Source organism: Octopus sinensis, linkage group LG11 (genome assembly GCF_006345805.1).
Source record: "Octopus sinensis linkage group LG11, ASM634580v1, whole genome shotgun sequence".
NCBI lineage: Eukaryota > Metazoa > Mollusca > Cephalopoda > Octopoda > Octopodidae > Octopus > Octopus sinensis.
This window is the reverse complement of record NC_043007.1, coordinates 69,912,092-69,918,091: the sequence shown is the minus strand read 5'-3', so window position 1 is coordinate 69,918,091 and position 6,000 is coordinate 69,912,092.

Genomic DNA, 6,000 nt, shown 5'->3' with positions numbered 1-6,000 from the left:
GCTTCGTTTATAAGTTCAGTTTGTCAAGTGGACTTTCAGTTCTGGTGACACGTACATAATTATCAACGATGCCTATAAGTATTTTGAATTTTGATTCTCATAATATGAAGACTTTCTTTGCCAATCTGAGAGAAGTATACGATCTCAGAAAGATGGAAACTCTCTATGAGGAGTAACGATGCCATCATAAAATGGCATCATAAAATGCTAAAACACTTTAGGGAGTTATTTAGCAAATCCTCGAGATTTTCTCCTGAATTGTCGGACTGTAGCCTACAAATTCTGGAGGATGCTAGTTTCCACCTATTCTCGAATATGGAGGAATTTAATAATTACTGTCTGTGAGATAACATAAGGAAAAGCTTCTGGTATTGACAGTTTCCTCATATAAGTCTGTAAACATGCTGGGAAGGAATTACTCTATAGACTTCTCCAACTATTCAGGCAATGCTGTAGCCTCCTACAACTATACAACTAAATAGAGATGGTCACCATTTGCAAACGGAAGGCTGATAGACAGAATTGTGGAAATTACTGGGGATTTTCCCTTCTCTCAATTGCATGGAAAAACTAGCAAAAATACAGCTCAAGGAATTATTTAAAATACCTAAGTTACTGTGGATTTTGTATGTCTAGAAGCATGAATGATATGATTTTTGCAAGAAAAGTCTATAGGAGAACGCATCCTACTTTACAAAGACTTTTGCTCGTGTGGGAAGTGAAGGCTTATAGATTATTTTCAAAAGAAATGGATGCTCAGACAAATTGGTGAAGATTGTGAAGCAATTTCATGAATGTATATCAGTCGCAGTCTCTTTTGGAAGCAATAAAAAGGTCCCCTTTTCAGACATTCATGGAGTAAAACAAGGCTGTGTATTTGCTCCAACATTATTTGTTCTATATCTGCGTAGTGCACTTGAAAAGTTTGCAAGTGAATTCAAGGGTGGGGTGTATATCCACATGAGAGTGGATAATAGCTTGTTGAACATATCTACCCTGTGGTCCACCAGGAAGTACCACAAGATGTGCATTTACGAAATGGTGACTCACTCACTAGAAGATATCCAGAAGATACTACAAATCTAAACCCGATTGTTGGAACATGAAACACCATCCATTGCGGATGCAAGTCGACTTCAAAATGAAAAAGAAATCATATTTTAGACAGTATGTTTTCTGACGACAAAAGCCTGGCGGTGGTGATGGAAAGTTCAATGATTGATTTGGGAAAGGTGACACTAAACTGTCAACAAAATACAAAGTTCACTGAGCAGCAGTGTCCTGCACTGCATCGGCGACATTAAAAAAGACGAAGTGAACATTTCTTGGAGAAACATCATGAACCGAGGTGTGCAGTTTTCAAATATGCCTAGTATTGCGTTTATTGTGATGAATTTGCAGTTGCTTTCAATGGGACATGAAAGCGTTAAGATTCCCAAGGCTGTGATTTGCAGTGAACTGAAATATGAAAGCTGTTAAAGGCAGAGCAAGAAACTCCGTTGTAAGGATGCTATCAAACATCTCAATGCAACGCTCTGATTGCAACAGCATGAGAGACTACGGTGACTAATTGCAAATAACGGCGGATAGCTATAAAGGTATGAACTAATTCAGAATCAAACTGGATGAAACAACAGCAAGTGAAAGAGAAAGCACAAGAACAAGAATCACTACAAAAGAATTAGACACAACATCCTATAATATCTGTGTCAGATTTTAACCCATAACTTTGGTCTACAATCTCATAAAAGAACAAAGCATTGTTGATGAATTCACTTACTACACATGTGGCTGTGTTTGTATAGCTAAAATAAATGTCTTCCTACCAAGTCATACGTGATTACGAAAGACACCCAAGAATGTATGCTTACATACACACACACACACATGTATGTACGTATGTGCATGTACTATTTAATAAAAGATGGACAGACGGTTGCTAATTGCATCAAAGCATTTATAAATTTGGTCCGGTCTGAGTACTAATTGCCTGTATTTTATGCTTATTGACATATTCTTACCCATATATGTATATATATGTGTGTGTGTGTTTGTGTATAATTATAATTAGGGGTCGGCTAATTGCGTGTGATATCTATATATTGCACGCACATTTCAATGACAATATCGCCATGACGTTGGTAACATTAATACAAATGCATATTTGTTGATATATTTCTTTATTACCCACAAGGGGCTAAACATAGAGGGGGCAAACAAGGACAGACAAAGGGATTAATTCGACCCCAGTGTGTAACTGGTACTTTATTTATCGACCTTGGATAAGTATACGTTGATGTTTCATGAGTGTGTCGTTGCGAATATGTTTATACACACACAGTGTTCTCCTGCGATCCAAATTTTCCTCGTTTTTTCAAAATATCAACTCACTCGACGCTTCAGTGTTTGTCTATAATACATAAACTTCCGAATATCTATGTGAATCGAAGAAATGTTATCAACATAAGCAAGGTTTACTGCATCGATTCACTGGATTTTGATTAACAGAAACAAGGACAATTACATCAACACCGTTAACAGCAACAACAACAACAAAAACCTGAGAAGACAAATAAGCTTTTTTAAAAAGAAAAAAATAGGTCTTTTACTTCATATTTTTCTTAATTAAAAATCCTTCCCCCTCTTAAAAGAACCATTTTATTCTGTATACGTAAGAATGTTACTTTCCGAAAATATTGGTTTCAAATTTTGGCACAAGGCCAGCAATTTCTGGGGAGCGTGTAAGTCAATTACGTCAGCCCCACCGCTCAACTAGTACATATTTTATCGAGTCCGAAGGGATGAAAAGTAAAGTCAACCTCGGCGGAATTTGAATTCGGACCGTAAAAACGGACGAAATGCTGCTAAGCATTATGCCCAACGTTCTAACAATTCTTTTTTTTTTTGCCCACAAGGGGCTAAACATAGAGGGGACAAACGGATTAAGTCGATCGCACCGACCCCAGTGCGTAACTGGTACTTAATTTATCGACCCCGAAAGGATGAAAGAAAAAGTTGACCTCGGCGGAATTTAAACTCAGAACGTAACGGTAGACGAAATACCTATTTCTTTACTACCCACAAGAGGCTAAACACAGAGAGGACAAAGAAGGACAGACGCATAGATTAAGTCGATTATATCGACCCCAGTGCGTAACTGGTACTTATTTAATCGACCTCGAAAGGATGAAAGGCAAAGTCGACCTCGGCGGAATTTGAACTCAGAACGTAGCGGCAGACGAAATACCGCAAAGCATTTCGTCCGGCGTGCTAACGTTTCTGCCAGCTCACTGCCTTACTTTCTGAAAATATTAACCAACAGACGGCTTTATCAAAAAAAAAAAGAAAAGAAAACATTAGCGACATGAATCTCACAAACTAGGAGATACGTCCTTTGTCATGGAAATAACAGGTGACAATGCTATAAAAAATTAACCCATGTTTCTTCCATGGTACGGGCTAAGAATTGTATTGAAGAACATGCTATAAACCTTGCAAGCTGATGATAGTGTAAACTGGTTGGTAAAATTTGGTTTTCGTTTTCCTGAAAAACTTTTTGGTCAAGACATTCAATAAAATATATTCAGGAAAACTTTTTTTACATATTCTGTTGTGTCTGGGGAGAGTCATTTTCTTTTTGTGCCTTTTTGGGTAAGACATTCAATAAAATTTACTCAGGAAAACTTTTTGGGTAAGACATTCAATAAAATATATTCAGGAAGGGAGAGTCATTTTCTTTTTGTGCCTTTTTGGTAAGACATTCAATAAAATTTACTCAGGAAAACTTTTTGGGTAAGACATTCAATAAAATATATTCAGGAAGGGAGAGTCATTTTCTTTTTGTGCCTTTTTGGGTAAGACATTCAATAAAATATATTCGGGAAAACTTTTTTACATATTCTGTTGTGTCTGGGGAAAGTCATTTTCGTTTTGTGCCTTTTTACATATGAAAACTTTTCAGTAAAATGTGATTCTCTCTCTCTCTCTCTCTCTCTCTATATATATATATATATGTGTGTGTGCATTATGCTTGTTATACGTTTTATTCACTTTAAGGCGGTGAGCTGGCAGAAACGTCAGCACGCCGGGCGAAATGTGTAGCCGTATTTCGTCTGCAGCTACGTTCTGAGTTCAAATTCCGCTGAGGTCAACTTTGCCTTTCATCCTTTCGGGGTCGATTAAATAAGTACCAGTTATGCACTGGGGTCGATGTAATCGACTTAATCCCTTTGTCTGTCCTTGTTTGTCCCCTCTGTGTTTAGACCCTTGTGGGCAATAAAGAAATATATACGTTTTATTCACTTTACATAAAGTAAGAGCAAGACAGGGACAAAAATAGATAGAGAGATGAGAAACGTTTCTATTGATAGTGTTATAATATAAGTGAACCAACCTCTAATGCAGCCTGACACTCCGGTAAGTAAATGAAATGAGCTGTGTCTTTGAGTGGCACTTTATTGTTTGGTCAATTGTCTATGTGAGTAAATCTTTTTGATTTATAGTTGACAAGATGGAGCAAAAGTAGACATGTACAAATAAACTGAAGAAGTACTGGAAACAAGAAAACGGACTTCTGACAAGAAGAACGTATCAAGACCATAATATCTCCATTATTACTGTCTTGCAAGTTCCTCCAGCCAGTAGTAACAAAATGATCAATAGACTTACTTCTTCAATTCTAATGTAGAATTATGAAAAGGAATCTAATTTATAAACTGTGTGTAATACTCATAAAAATTAAGGGATTATTTGGGTCCTTTTCCTGCATCAAGCCTTGCTCCATTTTCATCTGGTTTCATTTTGTTTTCTGTAATTCTTTTCACCTCAAACTTCATTTGTTTCTTCTTGATCATCTTATTGTTTTCCAGCATTGTGCTCCATTTTACATTGAGTATTGACTTTTTATAATAATGTTTGTCTTTTTTATGGAATCTTTTATCAAGTCAAACAGTTTCTCTGTGACTGAGGGGATTTCTTTGACTCGGAGTTACCAATTGTAAATTTGAAAAGCCAGGACATCACTTCTTCACTCTTAAGCTCTCAATCCCTCACTTTCTATTATTTTAATTAATTTTATCAAACACTTTGTTATTTCTATTCAATCACATTATTTCTTCCCTTTGAATCTAATAAAACTGAAAGAGCTTCACTATGTTACTCAGACCAAATAGTGATGTATCCAGTGGATATACTCAGCAACCATCTTAGCACCAAGCTGGCAGAGAAGACAGACACAATAGTGTTAGTGAGAGAAATGATTGTGGATACTGATTCAGGTAAACACAATGACTAAGGTAAAAGGTGGAGATACCTGAACAGCTAAACACAATGTTTTAATTTAGTGAAGCTCAACTGTTTTTAACAGACAGAAATGAAGACAAGGAATAATGAGGTGAGTAATGGAGTGAGAGAAGCTGGAGAGTGAGGAAGTTGGCACATGAGTATAAAGATGTGAACAGGTGGTATTCCACTGGTTATGACAAGTGTTCCAATTGATCCAATCAATGGAACAGCCTGCTCATGAAATTAACATGCAAGTGGCTGAGTACTCCACAGATATACTCTTTACTATTTTACTTGTTTCAGTCATTTAACTGTTGCCATGCTGGAGCACCGCCTTTTTAGTTGAGCAAATCGACTCCAGGACTTATTCTTTGAAATCCTAGTACTTATTCTATCAGTCTCTTTTGCCGAACTGCTAAGTTACAGGGACGTAAACACACCAGCATTGGTTGTCAAGCGATGTTGGGGGGGACAAACACAGACACACAAACGCACACACATATATATATATACGACGGGCTTCTTTCAGTTTCCGTCTACCAAATCTACTCAAAAGGCTTTGGTCGGCTTGAGGCTATAGTAGAAGACACTTGTCCAAGGTGCCATACGGTGGGACTGAACCTAGAACCATGTGGTTGGTAAGCAAGCTACTTACCACACAGCCACTCCTATGCCTATACATACTTTTAATGTACTTCTCAAGGAGATTCAGTGTGA